Source organism: Ischnura elegans, chromosome 3 (assembly GCF_921293095.1).
Source record: "Ischnura elegans chromosome 3, ioIscEleg1.1, whole genome shotgun sequence".
Lineage (NCBI taxonomy): Eukaryota > Metazoa > Arthropoda > Insecta > Odonata > Coenagrionidae > Ischnura > Ischnura elegans.
In genome coordinates, this window is record NC_060248.1 from 81,803,638 (window position 1) to 81,823,970 (window position 20,333).

The 20,333-nt window shown below is 37.3% G+C and overlaps 1 protein-coding gene across 1 annotated transcript in view; it reads right to left on the minus strand.

The window, feature by feature from the left end:
• Positions 1 to 20,333, minus strand: part of LOC124156065 (neuroligin 4-like) — a 440,414-nt gene that overhangs the window by 211,013 nt on the left and 209,068 nt on the right. The gene's annotated exons all lie outside the window — the stretch shown is intronic.

Consider the following 20,333-nt stretch of genomic DNA (forward strand, 5'->3'; position numbering starts at 1 on the left):
CGAGATGTTGTGGAACATAATGATACAATGGTAAATGAAGAGCAAACTTAGTGTATGTCCTGATTGGGCATTTTGTACCTGATGATAGCGAAGTAAGGTCGCTGAAACGCGTCGTACCAAATAAAATTACTGTGGACATACACTAAGTTTGCTCTTCATTTACCATTGTATAGAATATAGTCAAAATATGCGTAGACAATTCGATGCATACAGTCGGCTCTCACTTTAATTTACTTTACAGAAAAGATAGTTGGCACAACATATACATGTATTCGCCAGAGTTATGTGCAATAGTGACTTATTTTCAAATGGAAAATGAAAATAAGCTAAAGTAAACGACGAGAGATGCCTGGTTTAGACAACTCAGATATCGTCAGGGGACCCAAAGATTAGAGGGTCAACAAAGGTCATATCAGGAGGGTTCATAGCGGAGATAACTAACATTGCATTCTTTGACTGAGAGTATCCATTACAATAGCCTTGGGACGCAATTATTCTGTCAAAAGCTTTTGCTCTTAAGACTACTTATGTGATGGTACATACCAATGCAATTCAGAACAGCGCATGTAGCAATACAGAAAGAAATGTACTAGTCCCATCATGCCATCTGTGAAGTTTGAACAAATATTGTTATTTAAAATAAGTACGCACTGTTTCCAGACAACGCTGAACTGTCAAAGGCTTTTAGGCACAAAAATAAATTTCATTTCAAAATAAAATCATTGCTTTGATACAAATTATTTTACCAATTCGTGAGAAAATACATCAAACTAAGAGAAAGCAAGTACTAGCGCTTTAACTAGAAACTTAAATTAATAATATTTAGTAATGTTGTATTTTCAAGTAGTCTAAAAAGTGACTTCACGCTCAACGAAGAACCAATAAAATCGGTTATATTTTCTATAAAATTTTATATGCATCCTATACGCCCATTAGGTGCTTAAAAATTTCGAGAAAAATGGGAGTGAATATTAAATACCACATGCAGATTTAACCATTTACATAATCGAGACTACATAACCGCAGGATATCTTCCTGGAGAACTCTCCTTATTATACAACTAGAATTTCTTGGCTATTTTTGTGTATTTGATGATATTTTTGGTAACTACTAATGTGATATCTTTTTCATTCGATATGATAATACAAAAATTTACGCTGTTTTTGATTTAAGGAAAATGGTTGAAAAAATGGTTGTCACCATGTAAAAAAACTTAGCAAACTTGTTAATCAGGGATGAATGATTAGGTTGGAACTCTTTCTACGTACGCTAATTTAATTTTAATTGAGCACGTACAGGAAACATCTCATCAACTAAAAGTAGGATTCCTTCGAAGTTGAATGGGAAGCGGAACAGCTATGAATTTCCGCACAATAAACACTAGTGCTTGAAATCTATGAGAAATAATTCCTATTTTATCTTAACTATTACCACTTTATTAGTATTAGTGCTATTATATATGGATGATGACATAATGGACACAATAAAACTATAATTATTTCAGTAACGACAAAAAATAAAATTCTAAATTTCTGGTACTATTTGTAATAAGATAAGACTAATATGTAATTAATTTACTGTACACCAACGAATTTTTTTGTTACGTTCAATGTCAAAATACTTACTTACTTACTTACTCCCAGGGCCATACATATCTAAGTAGATATTTGGCCACACCAACAATCCTCTTCCATCTATCTCTATTTCCTGCGTCCTCCTCGGTCGCTCCTAATCGCTCCAGGTCTACCTTCACTTGGTCCCACCACCTTCGCCTTGGTCTTCCTCTTGGCCTTCTTCCTTCAGGATTCCTCATTATAACTTGTTTTAAATGATTAGTGTCCTCTCTTCTCAAAATGTGCCCAGCCCATCTAATTCTTCTACATTTAAACTCGCACACTACATCTGGATCCTTGTAAAGCTCTCTTAATTCTCTATTGTGTTTTCTCCTCCACTCTCCTCCTTCAGAGATTGGTCCATATATTTTCCTAAGGATCTTGTTTTCAAAAACAATTAATTTTCTTTCTTCCTTTTTATCCAGTTTCCAAGTTTCACTTCCATATAACAGTACGGGTCTTATGATTGTTTTATATATTCTGATTTTAGTAGTGTGTGATAGTAATTTTGAGGACATGAGTTTGTTGCAGGCGTAGAAGCATCTGTTAGCCAGATTTAGCCTGTTTTGTATTTCTATTGCTTCTTTGTTTTCTCTTGAAATAAAAACGCCTAAATACTTAAAGGAGTCCACTTTTTCAAATTTGTGGTTGTCTATGTAGAGAGGATTTTGATTTCTGTTCATTTCATTTCTTGTAAAGTGTATATATTTAGTTTTTCCATCATTTACTTTTAGTCCTAGATTAGCTGTTTCTTCCATGAAAAGTTTTGTAAGCCGGCGTATGTCGTCTAAATTTTCTGCTAAAATTACCACATCGTCTGCAAAAGCAAGTATATTTATTCTGGAGCCAATTGTTACGCCTTCGTCCATTTTTGCTACTTTTTGAAGAGCTTCTTCTATTGCTGAGTTGAATAGGATTGGGGATAGTCCATCACCCTGTCTTACGCCTGCCTTTATCCTGAAAGGTTCCGACACCCGTGCATTTATTCGTACTGAGCATGTGGAGTCTGTCATACTTGTTTTAGCGAGGTTTATTAGCTTTTTTGGAATTCCGAACTTGTCCAACTTTTCCCACAGTCTCTCTCTATTAATACTGTCATATGCTTTTTGGAAATCGATAAATATTGCAAAAAAATCTTTATTAAACTCCCAGTACTTCGATATAATTTCTTTGAGGATAAATATTTGATTTGTTGTGGACCTGCCTTTTACAAACCCTGCCTGGTGATCTAGAATTATTTCACATGTATATTCTTCAATACGATTTAATATTATCTTAGATAGGACTTTATAAGGAATGCTAAGGAGTGAGATTCCTCTAAAATTACTGCACTCTACTTTCTCTCCTTTCTTGTGTATGGGGACAACTATTGCTTCCCTCCAGTCTTTTGGCATTTCTTCTCTTTCCCATATTATTTTCATTAATTCACATAGCTTATCTATGACTATATCTCCTCCCGTCTTCAATAGCTCTGCAGATATTTCATCCTTACCAGGAGCTCTATGGTTTTTTAGGGCTTTAACTGCTGCTTTGACTTCTTCTCTAGTTGGTATTTCTACTTTGGGTTGTACATGATAGTAGATATCTTCGTTATCGTAGTCAGGTGTGATGTCCACTCCTTCTTCATTTAATAGTTCATAGAAATATTCTCTCCATCTTTCTACAACTTTCTGCGTCTCCCCTACCATAATTCCCTCTTTGTTCTTCACACCGTATGACTTCGGGGTGAATCCTTTTTTAAAGAATCTTACTTTTTTATAAAACTCTCTTGCATTATTTGCTGTCCGCTCTTGTTCTGCTTTTTCAATCAAACTGTTTATGTATATTCGTTTTTTCTTTCTTAATATCTTGTTTGTTTCTCGATTTATCTCATTGTATCGTATTTTATCCTCTAAGGAATTGCTGTTCATCCAGGTTCTCTTCTTCTCCCTCCGTTCTGTTACCTTCAGCTCACATTCTTCATCAAACCAGGGTTTTTTGTTGTTTTTTTTATTTTTCCCACACACTTCTCTTGCTGTTTCCAGAATATTTTCCTTAAAGTCGTTCCATTTTTTATCCACATCTTCTTCTTCTTCCATTGGCAGTTCTTGTAGAGCTTGAAACCTATTTTCCATTGTCAAAATACAGAGCTTCAAAACCCACTAATTGCATCCCAGAATTTATATAGATAACGCGGGTAGCTTTCAATCGTTCCAAAGGGACAACGGCCATTTCATTGTAATAGGGACACATTCAAGCTTGATATCTCTCTCGCTGGGAATTAAAAAAATAAAGACCAAACAGCAACAGAAACATAAGATTCCGCGACCTCTAACCTCGCCCGCACGTACTAAACCATTAGAGGACACTTTAGCGGTGAAGCTGGACCACTTAGGGACCTCCCTTTTTTCATTTACGGCCGTTTCTCACTTAACTACGGGGGAGAAAGGAAAAAAGATAGAGGGAGGGGTGGAAATAGCCGAATTAAAAAGTCTTCCCTTCTTTTCCCGCTTTCACTAATTACGCCGAACTAACGCCTCATTGCGCCACCCCCTAGGATTAAATGAAAAAAATATATAAAATAAACGAAGTAGCAATGCGGAATAAACAATTCTTTCCCTTCATGGCCAGCATTAATATATTTATAAGACCACGCGAAAGAATTCGTTTAGCTTCCCTTTTTTTCTCCTCGCCGTACGTTTTGAGTGGAAGGGGGGGAAGAGGAAGGGAGCCGTGGGGAGAGAGAGAAAGATAGAGAGAGGATGAGGAATTTTGGGGGAAGGGTATGGACTAGAGGGAGGGAGAGGATCCTTTAAGGCCGTTTTACACGGGCAAGTCATCGCGCAATATCACGTATGTACGAAGGCGCAATCAAATTGCAACGTGTAAAGCGGTAAATCGTTAGAGGGGGCGAGAAAAAATAGTCTTTGCTCTAATGCCAAGCTCGCATTCTCGCAATAACAACATGTTTTCCAAGCGGTAACGCATTCGTCTGCGCAATATTTATTGCAAGCAATATTGAGCAATGAATGCAGTGCTAACCTGCGCAATGACGTGCCCCGTGAAAAGCGGCCTTAAAGCGGTAACGGATTCCTCAGTGCAATAGTTAATACACGCAACATTGAGAAATGAATGCGGTACTAACCTGCCTAATGGCGTGCCCATGTAAAACGGCCTTTAAGCGGTAATGCATTTTTACGCGCAATAATTATTGCACGCAAGATTGAGAAATGAATGCTGTGCTAACCTGCCTAATGGCGTGCCCATGTAAAACGGCCTTTAAGCGGTAATGCATTTTTACGCGCAATAATTATTGCACGCGAGATTGAGAAATGAATGCTGTGCTAACCTGCCTAATGGCGTGCCCATGTAAAACGGCCTTTAAGCGGTAATGCATTTTTACGCGCAATAATTATTGCACGCGAGATTGAGAAATGAATGCAGAACTAACCTGCGCACTGACGTGCCCCATGTAAAACCGCCTTGGCAATCGAAAGGGCAGGGGCCACAAAAGGAAGGGAAAGGGGAGGGTTTTTTGGGTGGAGGGGAATAGAATGGGCTTTCAGGATCTGGGCGAGACCAAAAGGGTACAAAGGGAAGCGTGGATGGAGGATGGGGAAGCAAAGAGGGATCGAGATACATAGGAGGAAGGGAGAGAGACACAGGGGAGTTGGTTCGGGAGACGACATCGGAAGCATCGATTTCCCGGTGACGCAACCCACAAAACAGACGTATCTTTCCCTCACTCAAATTGTTGTACCCCCGCCCCCAAGGGAGTCCACCCCTTCTTAAACCTATCCGCTACATGCACACCATCACCTCCGGAAAACCCTTTAAAACTCGCTTTTTCCGCGAAACGCGTCGAAAAAAAAGCTTGTGTTCCTGGCTTCTAAACTTGGCGCGGCATGGGAGCTTTGCGATAAATACGATCCGACTGCACGCGATGCGCTTCGCACATTTTCTTGGTAAGGGCTATTTTTACGTTGTGGGAGGTCGATAAAACATTTAAAAACCTACGCTTATTCCTCAAATATAAATACAATTGTAACTTAGCCATTTCATTACGAAAAAAACATTTGTAGTTTTAACCAATGAGTTCGAAAAGTAAATAGCTATTACCTCTTTCTTCAGAGCCCTTTAATGGGTCGAAATATATCCCATATAATCGCTCCATTTGCAAATCCAACCGCTAATTTTGGCGTATTAAGAACATAAAATTTTCTGCTTAATTGAAAAAAAAAGTTTAAGTGAAACACCATTCAGAGAAGACTGGGCAAGTGCAAAAAATCACATTTTCATCGGGTGATAGCACCCAATACCAACGGGAGAACAGCCTTACTGAAAATTCAATAATGGGAAGAACTCGGTCTAACTATAACAATAACAACTATAATTTTAAACAACTAATGCTCACTCCTAATCATATCAGAGAATGAAAACCGCCTAGCATAAACCGATTAGAATAATGTAATGACAGGTACGATGATGCGGAAACACATATGCCCATGGAATTCGTGTCTATTTTTCAAAATCAAAAATATGATTTTTTTTAGATTTTTGATTCATGGCTTGCGTAATTAGTGACTGATGGTAGCACACAGAAATCTTCAACTATTGTGTGGAATTCTGTGGCTTAGTTTTCAATTACTTCACTATCTGCTTCCATCTGATAACCACATGAGAATTGCAGGCCTCATACTCCTTGTTTTGAATCGTAGGTGACATCGCCAGTTTTTCCATAGTACTACGGGCACTCAACTAGATTTTTCTGATGCGTGGCTCAATTAAGCACTTTTTATGAGAAACTATTGAAAACCATTCACTAAATCCATGATTTAATTGAAATTTCAGACTATAGAGCTCGATTTCACTCTAACAATATTTAACATGCTCTTGTCAGAGAGTTATGCAGAATTGTAGCCGCAATGCGCGATTCTTCAAGTGATTGAGGTTATCCTAGCAATCAACTGTTATTCGGCCCATTGGTCCGCAAGCTTATGTTGAGACATCAATTAACTCTATCTAAATTTCATAGCGTACAATTTTACGTCAACTACTTAGCTATCACCTTGTACATTAGCTGACAAGCTATTGTTCATCATATAATCATACCCTGAGCAAATTCAAGCTAACTCATTGAACCAACGTTACAATATTAGCTATATATCAAGTGTATAAGGGCAAAAATACCGATTTCCCAAGCTAATGAACGAGGAAAACGCAAGCATAATTGCGATACCCTTCTAAATCCCTCCACTCGGCCACTTTTCCGGGTCATTTCCCGCCAGGTATTCTTCAAAATTAATTTTAGACCACAAGAAAATACATTCACATGCCCGCATATTAAAGGCATATTAAATCCCCACTTGCATATTAAGACAAAATAAAAACGAAAAATTCTCCATCGGCTCGGCAAAGTATAGCCTAGTACCTACATGTAAGGTTTATGAAAAAGCTAAAAACATCTCTCAATGAAAATACAGTGACTGAATAGTATAGTCTATAAATAATTATATTCTTTAAAATATGATACTTTTACGTATAATGCAGTGCGTATAAGTTTAACTAGGATTATTTCTACTCCTCTGTTGATGAGTTGATGTACTTTATTTTTTTGGGCTAATGTTTATGGCTGGCATTTGTTTGTTAAGGAGTAAGCGCGAATACTGTTTTTTTTTATTCATCTCTCCACTAACCTACTGTCCGTTTAGTATTTTCGGAAAACAATGAGCATACCATCATATTTTAAAGAATATAATTATCTATAGGCTATACTATTCATTCACTGTATTTTCATTAGCGATCAAAATTTTGATCATATAACGAAGTGAAACTTCTTCATTCAAATAGAGATGTGAATTTATTTCCAATTTCCACTCTCACATTGCTGTTAGATAATAATAGAATACTTCATATTGACACCATGACTGTTTACACCATCAAAGTAAAAGTAACAAGTAATCATTACAATAAATATTATGCAACTCGTTATTTGCATACAAATACCCACGCAACAGTATGACCTTTGCCAGCGTGGGCGGAACAATGCCATGAAAATCACGCGAACTTGAAACATCGGAGAGACCACACAAAGGTGCGTCTTAAATTTTCTGCGGGTCACCATAGCAACGTTCTACAGTGTGTGCTGAAGGGGTGGGTGGACAGTGAAAAGAGACGGGATGAGAAAAAAAAAGAAAAAGGCCGTGCGACACAAAAAGAGATGGAGAGAGAGGGGGGGAAGAGTTTTATGTGTGCGAAATAAAATAAAGGGGACCTCACATAATCCGGTTGTCCGGTCAACTACGCACTTCCACATCTGCTTCAAAAACCACTTTCTTCTCCGCCCTCTGCAATGCAAGGAATCGTTAAAAACACCTCGTTAGGTCATCAGTATTAGAAACAGTTGACACTTTAGGAATGCCAATTCGTCCGGGGAAAAAGCAACTTGGCAATTGAAAGGGTTTCATTTGAATACTTCTAGCTTTGTGGAGTCTATGCAGGTTCCAGTATAGAAAATTACACTATTAATGTCTGATTTCTTCAATTATATCTACCGTAACGCACTACGTTCTCATACAAAATAGATGCCATTCCCAGAAATAAAGGTTTTGAGACCCCATAACTTCAAGGAAAATAATGGAGATAACATAAACACAAAAAAATTGAATGTTGCATCATTAAGGAAACATATATTTAGAAATAAACAAATTTCCGCCATCAATTACTAATATCTGCAAACAATAGCACTATTCAAAATAATTAAAACTTAAAATAATGGTATAAGAATTCATATATACGCTGACCGCGAAAGGCAGGAAAAAGCGGTACTACAATTTTTAGCTAATTTCTTAAGTAACGCAGTCTGTATGAAGAGAAAACAGTATTTTTTCGACTATTTTGAGGAGAATTTTGTATTCGGAACTTCTGAGCAAGCATTTGTAGCGACATTACTGCGACGACCATTTTTACAATTCTAACAGGGAATCTTGCAAATGATAAGCAATAAAAAAATAAATAAGCCAAGCACACCAAGCCAATGCGTGAAGGGTAAAGCCTCAATTGATGATGGTATCTGGAATGTACGAGGAACTGGTAATAGCACCGATACATCCTTTTCCGAATGCTCAACTCCACGAAGTAAGAGCGGCAAAACTCATTTATGAGAAAGCCTCACATCCTGTGGGGAGGGAAATACAATTTTCGGTCTCCATTCTGCTTGATGAAAGGTAGTTCCCGGACTACTAGTCCCCATTCACGACATTAGTCTGCACGAACGCGGAAACGACCGTCATATCCCAGAAGGATTAGCGTTCACTTTCACCCGAAAGTTTCCCTAACAACGATTTTTGAAGTATCGAGCGAAGCTCCCGACTCCCCATAGAAACTATCTATTTGTAGATGGAATGTAACAGTTTCTTTCAAGAGTATGAAAATAGTATAAAAATCATCATATCATGCATAAATTGTATACTAAGATATGTCTTTGGTTGTTTCAATATATTCTCACGAGTGGCTTCCCTCAGTGAAAAAAGTCACCATCGGTTATAAATTTGAGTAAAGACGACTCTTTAGGGGCTCTTTATCTCTAATATTTATAATCTATATCTTATATCTATAATCTATATGGCCGTTACTTGGAAAAAAATCATTTTATTAGTTATAAAAAATGAAGGATTTCATCATAGAATTTCCAAAACTTTAAATTTAGATTAGAATACCTCACGATAAGAATAAGCATTTTTTATGCATACCCTTTCCAAATATATTTCCCTTCTGAACATATGCCCTTTGCACATTTCCTACGCATTGGATTTTTGGACTTAACAAATTTTTTTATCGTTAAAAATTTATAAGATCCCCTTTAATAGCTATAAGGATGGTGGGTACTGTCGAAGTTATTAATCTTATAGTGACTATTGTCCAATTTTATCGTGATTGCCCTTGCCAGTCACAAATTCCTGGCCTTCGAGCGAGAATGCAAAGTGGCATTATAAATGATGCGTTTATTACATTTTACACATATCAAATTTACATGAGCACAGTATTTGCAAAATGTTTCCTAAGGAAATATAAAGAGGAGGACGGTATACATTAAGAATACGGACAAGGCAATGGAAAAGCATCTCAGAAACTCTAAAATTTCGGCAACTTTTAATATCGCATAAGAAAACGCTGCTTTCTCGAGATAGACATAGCGAAAGCGCTTACCGGAAAATATTTTTACGCAGTTATATTTTCTTCCATAACTTTGGAAAAATTATGTATTGCAAAAGATCTAGAGATTCCAGAGCCATAAATATTTAACAACCATTGTTTTCAATAATGGCCAGTTATAGCTATTACTCTTTTGTCTCTCAATGGGACTCACGAGAAAGTTTTGAAAAGGATAAATTTTCGTCAGGCAAGGACTCGCAAGACTCTAATTACTTTTGAGTAATTACATCATTGAGGAGATTCAACCATTACACTTTTGAGTGACGTAAATGACAGTATTAATGACAGATTTCTTTAATGCAATCTACCGTAATGCATGAGGCTCTGGTATAAATTAGATACCATTCACTGAACGAACCGTTTTGAGCCACTATTACTTCAAGCAAAATACTTAAACACTCATAATTGTTATGCTAAATAATTAGGAAAACGTATATTTATGCATAAAAATGTCCACAACCGTTGACTAATACCCACAAGTAATCTCACTGTACCAAAAACATTACGCATATAAGTAATGTATTAACATTCATACAGCCGCTGACCGTTAATGATAGAAAAATAAACAGCTCAGCAATTTCTTTCTCATAAGTTTACCCGATGGCTTCCTAAATGCCAATTGACTGTCAAAAAGGGTGGACTAAATTAAAGCGTAAAATATTCGAGATAAATACGAATGGCTAAAATTTCCTCCCGATGGACTAGCAAGGATATTTTAGCGGGAGAAACGGTGTTCCAAAAAATTATAATATTGAACTGTTTTTTTTACATAATTTTCTTTGGCCTTTAATATTGACCTTTTTGGAGAAGGTACCAGAAATTCCAAGGTAAAAATTCTCTTTATCATGAGGAAACAGGTCAAATTTCAGAAATCCAAATTATACTCATTAGACGTGGTCATTTCCCGACCAATCTTGGAAATGAAAGCAACCGGATAAGGCTTCAGTCCATCGAGCGCTTAGTACGGAAATGAAGCTCACGGAAATTGAATCACAGCACGCCACCAAACCGAAAATTTAACAAATCATGCGGGATCAAAGGCTGCACTAAGAGCGAGGACCGCGGTTCCACGTACGGGACACGCAGTTACTGAAATTTCAAAACATCGTTCATTAAGTGCCCAATCAATACTTTGCTTGGTTCAAAATTAACTGCCTAGAAAGGGTAGATAATAAATCACCAACTTAGGGTACAATGCCATAACAGTAGAAGTTAAAAAGTAATATTCAAACAACCATGACTAAAAAAATCAGGCGAAGGTAAAAACAATAGTGTAAATAGTGAGATGTTTTTGCATGATTTCAGAATTTAAAATAAAATACGTTAAATGCCAACAATGAAAATTAAAACATTTTGCATTAATGTAAATGAGCATTGAAAACATTAACGAATAAATGGAATATATAGTTATTTATTATTATTTGAGACAGTTCAAAATTTCTGCCCTTTGAAAATATTGAACGAAGATAACATGAAATCTCAAATCTCATGTAAAGAAATAAATCCTCGGAAGGGCAGGCAACTATTTTTTCCCTGAAACCACGTTAACCTTTGACGAAAAAAGGAAAATATTTCAATATTCAGAATCACCATAAGGCAGCCAGAATGGTGAATTTATCAAAAACACGTCACATTAAGATGGTACCCATTTACAAAAGAATTAAGCTCAGCTGCAACCGAGAGCAATTTAAGACCGCAATGAAAGAATTTCTAAATTCGCCATTTGCTCTAATCCGCAAAAAATATAATCCGACGTATGAAGACAAATTAAGGGAATTTGATACGGACCAGATGGAAAGTGCTTTCATTTTAGAAAACTCGGAGAGACCAAACGAGAAATATGGCCCCCTTTTTTTATTAAAAATGCATTTCAACAGTCACGCAGCGTTTAGAGCTTCAATGACATTTTATTCCCCGAGTACCATCCAAACATGATATCCGAGATTATAAAATTTAGGTTAAAACTAAAAGGTAAGCGCATTCGGATAAGAAATAAAAACAGACAAATGTGGAAGATACGAGGGTTGTCGCACATCGTAAATAAAATTCGTTAATCTGAAAAAATCGTCACAGGGATTCCGGTTGACCAGGCGTGATTTAAATTCGTTCAATTTATATCGTCGGTATCCGGTTCTAATAGATGCAGTAAGTTCTAAATGCATATTCACATGTACGATGTCAGTTAATTCTCACACCACCAAAAAACACGTTTTGGAATCGAATAACAAGCTCAATTTTAAAGTGTATTTTACATTCTTCTGCGATAAATTTTTGTTGAGCGACCTCATGAATGACCGAAAAAAAAGAACTTTTATACATCTGATCTACAGAAATGTAGCATATTTCCTTTTTTTGTGATACCAGATTAAATAAAATTGTATTTCATAAAGATCCACTGAAATATCACTGTTATCAACTAGAATCGAAAATGTAAAATAAAATGTATGATTCATAGAAAGAAAATAATAAGAAGAACAATAGAAAAGGAGAAATTCTATGAATATGTAGTTGGTCACACTTTAGCCATTTAAAGATAATTAACAGAATACTAAATTGTATTTAACGTGAGCATGAATCAAATAATTTCACCTTTTCAACCATAACAAATGTAAATGCCACTGAGAATGGTTTTGATAAACGGAATAAGAAGATGCACATTGACTCCACAATACTGCAAGACCATTCCCATTTTCCCATTTAGCCTGTCAGCTTAATTTAACTCATAAACTTGTTAATACACAAACTTAATTACCGAAAAGCAATGCACGTAATCACCGAAGCAACTAACAACCGAAGAATTGATCCTAAATTTCAAGAAAACCAAGGTCTAATCAGGTTATATCTGTAATCTCTTCCAGCATTTTTCCTCGATAGGCAATTATAATATTCTAAATTAAAAATAAAGGCGCGAAATATGCTGCTGTTCGCGGTGAAAAATCGATTACCAAAACCTTTTCGCAGATAACTTGATTACATCTCTTTTACCAATAAAGGTCCACAAATTATAAATAATTTACTACATAATAGAGAAATAAAATCATATTTTCGTATAATTTGGGAACAAATAACTGCAAAAGTGAGAACCGTTCCCAAGCTGCACTGACAAATAAACATTTGATACTCAACTACACTAATTGCGAATAATTGTGTTGCAAAATGAACAGCTTATAAAGTTTCCTTGGAAAAAGGCAAGAGATAAACCAAATAGAATCTAATAATCAGACTTAGATTATTTAACAAAAGTTTAACCTACCTAGATCAGCCATTAATTTATACATGGATATTCTTTTGAATTCAGAATGGTAAAATTTGCTATGTTCAAAGTTAGCGACCCCAAAAACACCGCAACAATATAGCAATAAGGAAGGGAATTGGAAGAACTGATGACTTTTTTTCCAAAGTAGCGGGCACTCACATGAGAACCAGAAAGATTTATGGGTGCATCTACGTCCCAAAACACATCCACCCATCCGGAAAAAAACCTTGGCTGCCAGAAGCTGTCCCGAACAATGTTTCCCTTAACGCTCCTGTAATTCATAGACGTGGAAGGTAGAGGACTCTCATCCCTTAAAATCTCCCTTCCGAGCTAAAGCAACGCGACCGAATAAAATTTGCGCGGAGAAAAACAATAAAAAAAAGGTTGACAAAAGAGCGTTAAATAACGGCACGCTCCGTGGAGAAAAATATCCTCTGTCCAAAAACCTTTCAAAATAGCATTTCCTCCGCTATTAATTGATAACAACAACTTTCGCCAACCGTAACCACACCAGGGAAGACTTGTGGGGTGGATGAGAAATACACGTTCTGTACTCAAAGACCCACCATCAATAACAACTGCTGAAGGCTCCGGGAGGGATAGGATCGCAACGAATGTCAGAGCGGGTTGACAACGGGCCGAGCCAAGGGTTAGGAGAAATCCCTCCATCCCTTCCAACCTCTTTGGCAAACCCTAGGGCCTTCTCCGAAGGGGTTCCGAAAGAAAAAGTCCGAGGTGAGACGGTGCGATCAATGGACATTATCATAGATAATATCGCCCAGTTACCATAGCCATTCTTAGAACAATGGCGGGTTTTTTATTTTCCTTCGATTCATATACTGGATATATTTTCTGTACTTGATAATGGTGTAACAGCCGAAAAGGGTCCAATTAAAAAAAATATATTTTGGAAGTAGCAAAGTGTCTGTAATTGATTATATTCCTATACTCCTGGTCCTACAATCTTTAACTAGTTTATGAACAATCATATCGTCCTTCAGTATCAAAACCGGGGATGTACACTGCAATCACTGAACTTCAAAACCTAAAAGTCTATGAAATGCAGGAACTTCACCTAATATTCAGTGTGAATAGTTAACAAGCGTCATTCAACCAAGGACAGAAATAAGGGAAGTATATATTGAAGTGAACAGTGGTACAAAGTGATGCACTACTTCTATGACTGTCCCATCGGTAATAACTAGAATAATTATAACGATTGCAATTGTTTTTATTCGATTTAAATAAACCCTTAAATTAAAATAACGATAACAATTACATTACAATTTTGAACACAAAACATGCATATATTTAGACTAAATCTTCTTTTCTCAGAAAAGAAAAAAAAAAAAAAATCGTCTGAACTCCATCACCTGATACAATAAAAACAAGCAATCTTAGCTTCACACGGCACCTCCTCTCTCCTCATCTCACCGGCAACAAAAAGTGAACTAAGTGCCTCACTATTTAGCGTATAAAAGTGAGTTTATAATGGTCAGACCCTTCAACTAAATAGTTTAATAAAAAACCACATTAGGGTGTCCCAAAAAAACCGAAAGTTTGAAAGTTGAGGGGGCATTTCCATTTTCCTATGCGAATGCATGAAAAAACATCCCATAAAAATTTTCAGCCCAATCGGACAATATTTGACCCTGCCGAAACGCATTCAAAGTTTGAATTTTCGAGTTTTCCAAATGTCATGCAACGTTGCCTACCCTGCAGGAGGCTCGAGTGTTAAAAAACAACCAATTTTAAGTTCAAACCATCTCCTCTAGCTCTATAGTCGTTGGCAGCAACACTTGAGTCAAAATGAGCATCATAGCCACAACACGGTGTGTTTACAAGTCCCGCTCGCCGTTGCGGCCGCCAGGCGCCAGTCGAGTGCATATTGCCCCGCCGTGTCGCGTTGAGATTCGAGTTATGCACTTTCAGAACATCGCTCTGTTTATGTTAAAAGTATCCCGGCTTAGTCTATCAGTCACTCGTGGAGTTTAGTGTTGTGCACTAACTGATAAGGTGAGGTATTGCCGTGTGTTTCGAGGTCGAGGCTGTTTCGGCGGTGGCCAGAATGAGCGTGAAGTCGAAGGGTATGCCGGTTATGCAAAGTGCGACAAGTGTGTGGTTGGTGGGTAATGAGTCCAAACATTTTCCCGGCAATGGTAAACTCCCAACGCTACGTGAAGTTCTCAAAGTTTTCTTTTACAACCTACACTGTTCTCCAGGATCGATGTCAGCGGCAGATGCAGCAAGGATTGCAATCAAAGAGTTACTTGTTGCGTGGGGAAAGTCTAATATTCCTACGCAGGAGGTTCGAGCAGCCATTAAGAAGCTCCTGACAACTTACGAGAACTACCGTGCCGTTGGGAAAGACAAAAATAAAACTAGTGAGAAGTCAGTGTCCGCAAGTGAGGAATTCAGCAAAGTGCTCGACCATCTGTTTGACATCGGCTGCAAAGACGCCCTTTCAAACATTATTGTGGAGGAGGACAAGTTGTTTTACGTATCTATGAAAACTGAGTGAAAAGGATATATGGCGGGTATTGATATAAAGTGGTGTAAGCGTTTAGAAAACCGTAAGAGACTTCAAGAAGAGGATTTTTTAAGGAAAAAACGGCATGAGAAAGAAAAGGAAATATTGGATGAGAAAGTGGATCTCGTTTGACAGATGTCTGCGGAGAGCACGACAAGCTTGTCGGATTCGGAAGAAAGTAATTTTTTCCGGGTGCGGGAAGGGTGACCAATATGGCGGATAAAGGGAGAAATAACATTTTGTTACTTTTACAGAATTTGAAATGCGGACAAGGTCCGGAAAGCGCCGTAGAGTAAGTATAATGTCCGACAGCCTTGTGACTGCTTCCCTAGATCGGACTCCGACGTCCTCTGCCGCTGGGTCTATGATAGTCCAGGCCGTCGCCAAAGCGACAGCACTGCATTGGGTTTTAAAGGGGATGAAATCCATTTAGTATCTTCCAAATCTCATCTACATAGATTGAGAGAGAAAAAAAGGGCCGAGACAGTAAGGCTTATCAAGCAAGACTTTCACCCTCAAGTTCCTTTAGCAGTGCACTGGGATGGGATATTACTTCCAAGCAATGAAGACGACAAGAGGCTGTTTGAAGGATATTTCAAATGTAGATGACATTATCAAATTTTGTATTCTTCTTCTTCTGCTGCAGGTTCGTAATTGGTAAATGTCAGGATTTTCAGGGTGATTTAAAGTCCATCCTCAGGATTAGTATTTAAAATTATGCCCCATATTATTTTAGAACCACCATCCTCGAGACGACTACAAAGAACTTTTGGAGTTGTGTATAGTGTGGTTGGGTGGTGTGGTTACCAAGAAAGAGAAGTATGTGGTTCGCCCCACAGGCCCAACTGACAAATCACGGTGGATGAATAAGGAGCTCTACGCTTTTAAAACGTGGATTTTTTGCAAGCAATTGCGTTTGTCGACACATGACAGTGACAATTTATTCAAATTGTGTTGCTTCATTGCAATTGCATTTATGAAACATTGGTACACCTGTCCCGCGGCAGTAAGCGCTCCGAGAATGGATCTTGAGCTACTTAAAGTCCATGGTCGGAAGAAAGACCCTCACTACGTAGCAGCTTTGGCCAAGTTTTGTAACCATCTATGGTTAAAACTTTCGAAAACTTGAATTGTATGGCCCTCTTCGATGAAATGGTTTCTGACGACGAGAAAAGAGACATTGCGGAAGCAATCAGAGACAGTGAGGGATCTGATGATGACGCACCTCGGGCTACTCTTCCGCCTAATCGACCTATTAGTGAGCTGACTTCGCTTCGAAAAATTCTGTGAAGTTTTTCAAAATTATTGGTATTTCGCAGACATTTTTTTTGCGAGATCCGTGCACATGGAAAAGTGACGTAAACTATCAGAAGGGTCTATCTATAGTTCAACACCTTAAGGTTGTTAATGATACTGCAGAGAGAGGAGTTCAATTACTAAAATATTTTCTAGTCAAGAAAAAATTGACAAATGATGAGGCTCAGAGGCAACATCTGTTACTAGTTGTTAAGCGGCATAGGAAAATGTATGAAAAAAGTGGCAAAAAACTCTAGTTTTTCATGTTGCTTGTTGTTCACAGTGCATTTGTATCCGCATTATGACAGTATAATAATAAGAGAGAATTTTCTTTCAGAGGTTTCTAATTTTAAATCCCCCAAGACCCTTAAAGCTAGGCAACATTGCATGAAATTTGGAAAACTCAGAAATTAAAACTTTGATTGCGTTTCGGCAGGGTCAAATATTGTCCGATTGGGCTAAAAAATTTTATGGGATGTTTTTTCATGCATTCGCATAGGAAAATGGAAATGCCCCCTCAACTTTCAAACTTTCGGTTTTTTTGGGACACCCTAAAACCACATACTACTATCAAAACTTTAGCATTAATGACGATGGCTAAAAGAAAAAACCTATTTGTTCAGCCAGCTACCATTTATAAGGTTGGTTGGTTCTAAAAAATCCGCAAAACTATTTTCCCGCCATTTTCCGGTTTACTTAACAATAAATATGCAATGTTATTCAATAAAAATGAAAATAAAAATGCAAATATATAATTATGCAAAATATAAATGCAATAAATATGTTCCAAAGGCAATAAAAAAAAAGATGCGCTGCACACAGCTTTCCTCGATTAATAGAGAAAAATGTGAAACTTTGGAAAAAATGGTAGTGCCTTCAGACCGGCCTTCGATTCAATCCCTAAAAGATGCGAACAACGCTAAAATCTATCACGCACAAAAATATGTCTGCACCATTTATCGAATGTATGTATGTGAGTTCTGATAATTACAATGCACTAATGCACTAATTGTATGAGTACATAAAGCAATTAAGTAACTATTCAATTTTGTTAAGAAAAAAATTCATATCTCTGCTAAACAGAAAGCCATAACTCTGCCGAGAACATGAGCTCGCGGGCTACTCTTCACAGCTCCGAGAGTGATTCCACGTCAAAACTATATTATTTTCACCTGAATCAAAAAATTTTCCAATTTTACGAGTCATTTCCAAGAATACAATGGACTAGATCGAATATTTTGCTCCTTTATGCCTTCATTTGACCCTGGTTCATCGAGAACACTGAAAGTGTCCGTTTTTGCCTCGGAAATGCTCGGCTGAAACAGCGTGATAGCCGTTCACGTTCATTAAAATCTGTTTACCCGCCTCGGGAGGCAAACGCACGCAGTTGAACGTTATCAAACGAACTTAGTGTCGTTAATAGAATGACTGGGAAACGAATTGGAGCACGTCACGTTTTTCCAAGAACAAGCTAAAACGGCATCACACTGCTAATAAAATGCAATTTCGATGAATAGCAATAACTTGAAATCAAAGGAAGTTACACTGCAATCTACCAGTTTTCGTATTTATCCACTAACTTTTCTCCTCCATCCGTTCCATCGGCTGTAGAAAATGAACTTAAGGAGAAGATACGTTAAATCATGGCAGTAAATGAAATTTTAGATAATACCTGCATAATAGATAATTATTTTATACATAAAATCTACGAGGAAAAATAATGTCAGCATAGCAAAGAAGATGTGGTCATTAGAAATGAGGCTAAAGAAAGATGGCAAATATCCCACGTTACAAAAAGACGCTAAAATCACCAAGCTTGTGACGTTTTCGCATTAGTAGTTCAAGAATGGAGTATTTTAGTTTATATGCCAACTTCGCCTTGTTATATTCCACGACGTTCCACCCGAGTATTCGAAATTTATGATAGCTTATACCTCAGTTATATTGACAATTTTAATTCGCAATGTTTCAATTTCAATATTGAGCTCCACTCTCATCTACGCAAATTATCCTTTGGGTTATCAATGAGGTCTCCAAACCATAATCCGAATTCTAATGAAAAAGATCGAGTGTGAAAAAAATTAAAATATGAAAAAAAAGTTCCAGAATGCTTAGGTTTTATTTCACTTTTGTCGAAATATTGAGTTTTTGCCAATGCTGTGAATTACAAATGTCAAATTCTCCTCGAATAACCAGCAACCGAGTTGATGATTTCACGTATGCAACGTTTCATATCCATGCCTAAGACTGCATTAGGATTCAAATACGATTTCAGCCTTATTTGGGATGACATGACATTTGGCTTTTTCTCAACTTGAAGAAAAATATGCTTATTTAATCCTTTGTGGTGGTTACCAAATAGTCAACTCAGTTTATATTTAAAAAAACTTATGAATAGGAATCTCATTGTGTTTAATTTCATAATCGCTAACATCTACAACCACTGTTCTGGTAAAGAATTATGAAATTAAAGCAAAATTAGATTCATGATTTTTTAATTAAATTTTCAAGGACTTGAGTATTTGGTAATTACCAGAAACGATTAAATAAACTTATTCCAAGCAATTGTTCCCGTCCATCAAATAATCTTCCTGATCAACTTCCTTCGAATATTCAGATGAGGCACTTCAAATAACGTTTTTCCCGTAGAATAAATAAACCCACCCACGGAAATGTGCCTAAATGCCATTCATTTCGAAGGCTTCACGGATGCGAGCAAAATTTTTCGGCCAGGAGCCAATTATATTTTCGCCCTATGACGCAAAATTAACTTTCCCCAAACCCCTTGGGATTACGTCTGGATACGCCCACAGTTTTGAGCGGTTTGCCGAGAGGAGTTAATGCGTGGATTTCGCAGAGAAAGAGGAGGGGTGGAGAAGAGGGTATTATGGAAAGGGTCCCTCAACGGATCCGCAGAGAGGATAGAGGACCAATGCCTCTGACGCACAGACCACGCCCCATTAATGAAACGGATTAATGGGCGAAAACCTGTTAAATGGGAAATATTTTTATTTGGTGACTTCTGCGATTCCGATGTGTGTGTGAGTGTTATATATATTTATGGTAAGAGATGGAGAGGGAGGAATCGGAGCAGAACAGGACCAAGAGAATGGAGTAACCGGTTACGGGAGAGAGGTAAAGAAATCAGATTGAGGCTAGGGTTGTTAGCACTTTCTAACTCAGAGCTGCTTTTGGGAGAAATAAAATTTCAAGATTTCTCACTTTGAAAACTTGAAAATTTTGCACTTAAGCATAATCATCGTGGCAGATAAATATTTCTTCATTAAAGTTTACACCACAAAGTAATACAAATTGTAGATATTTCCTAATTAGAGCTGAAAATGTATACAATTTTGATGTTGCTTTGAATGAACATTGGGCTATAATTGGTTAAAGGGTTGGATGAGCTTGGATGTAGGGAGGTACGAGGTGGACGAATGTCTCC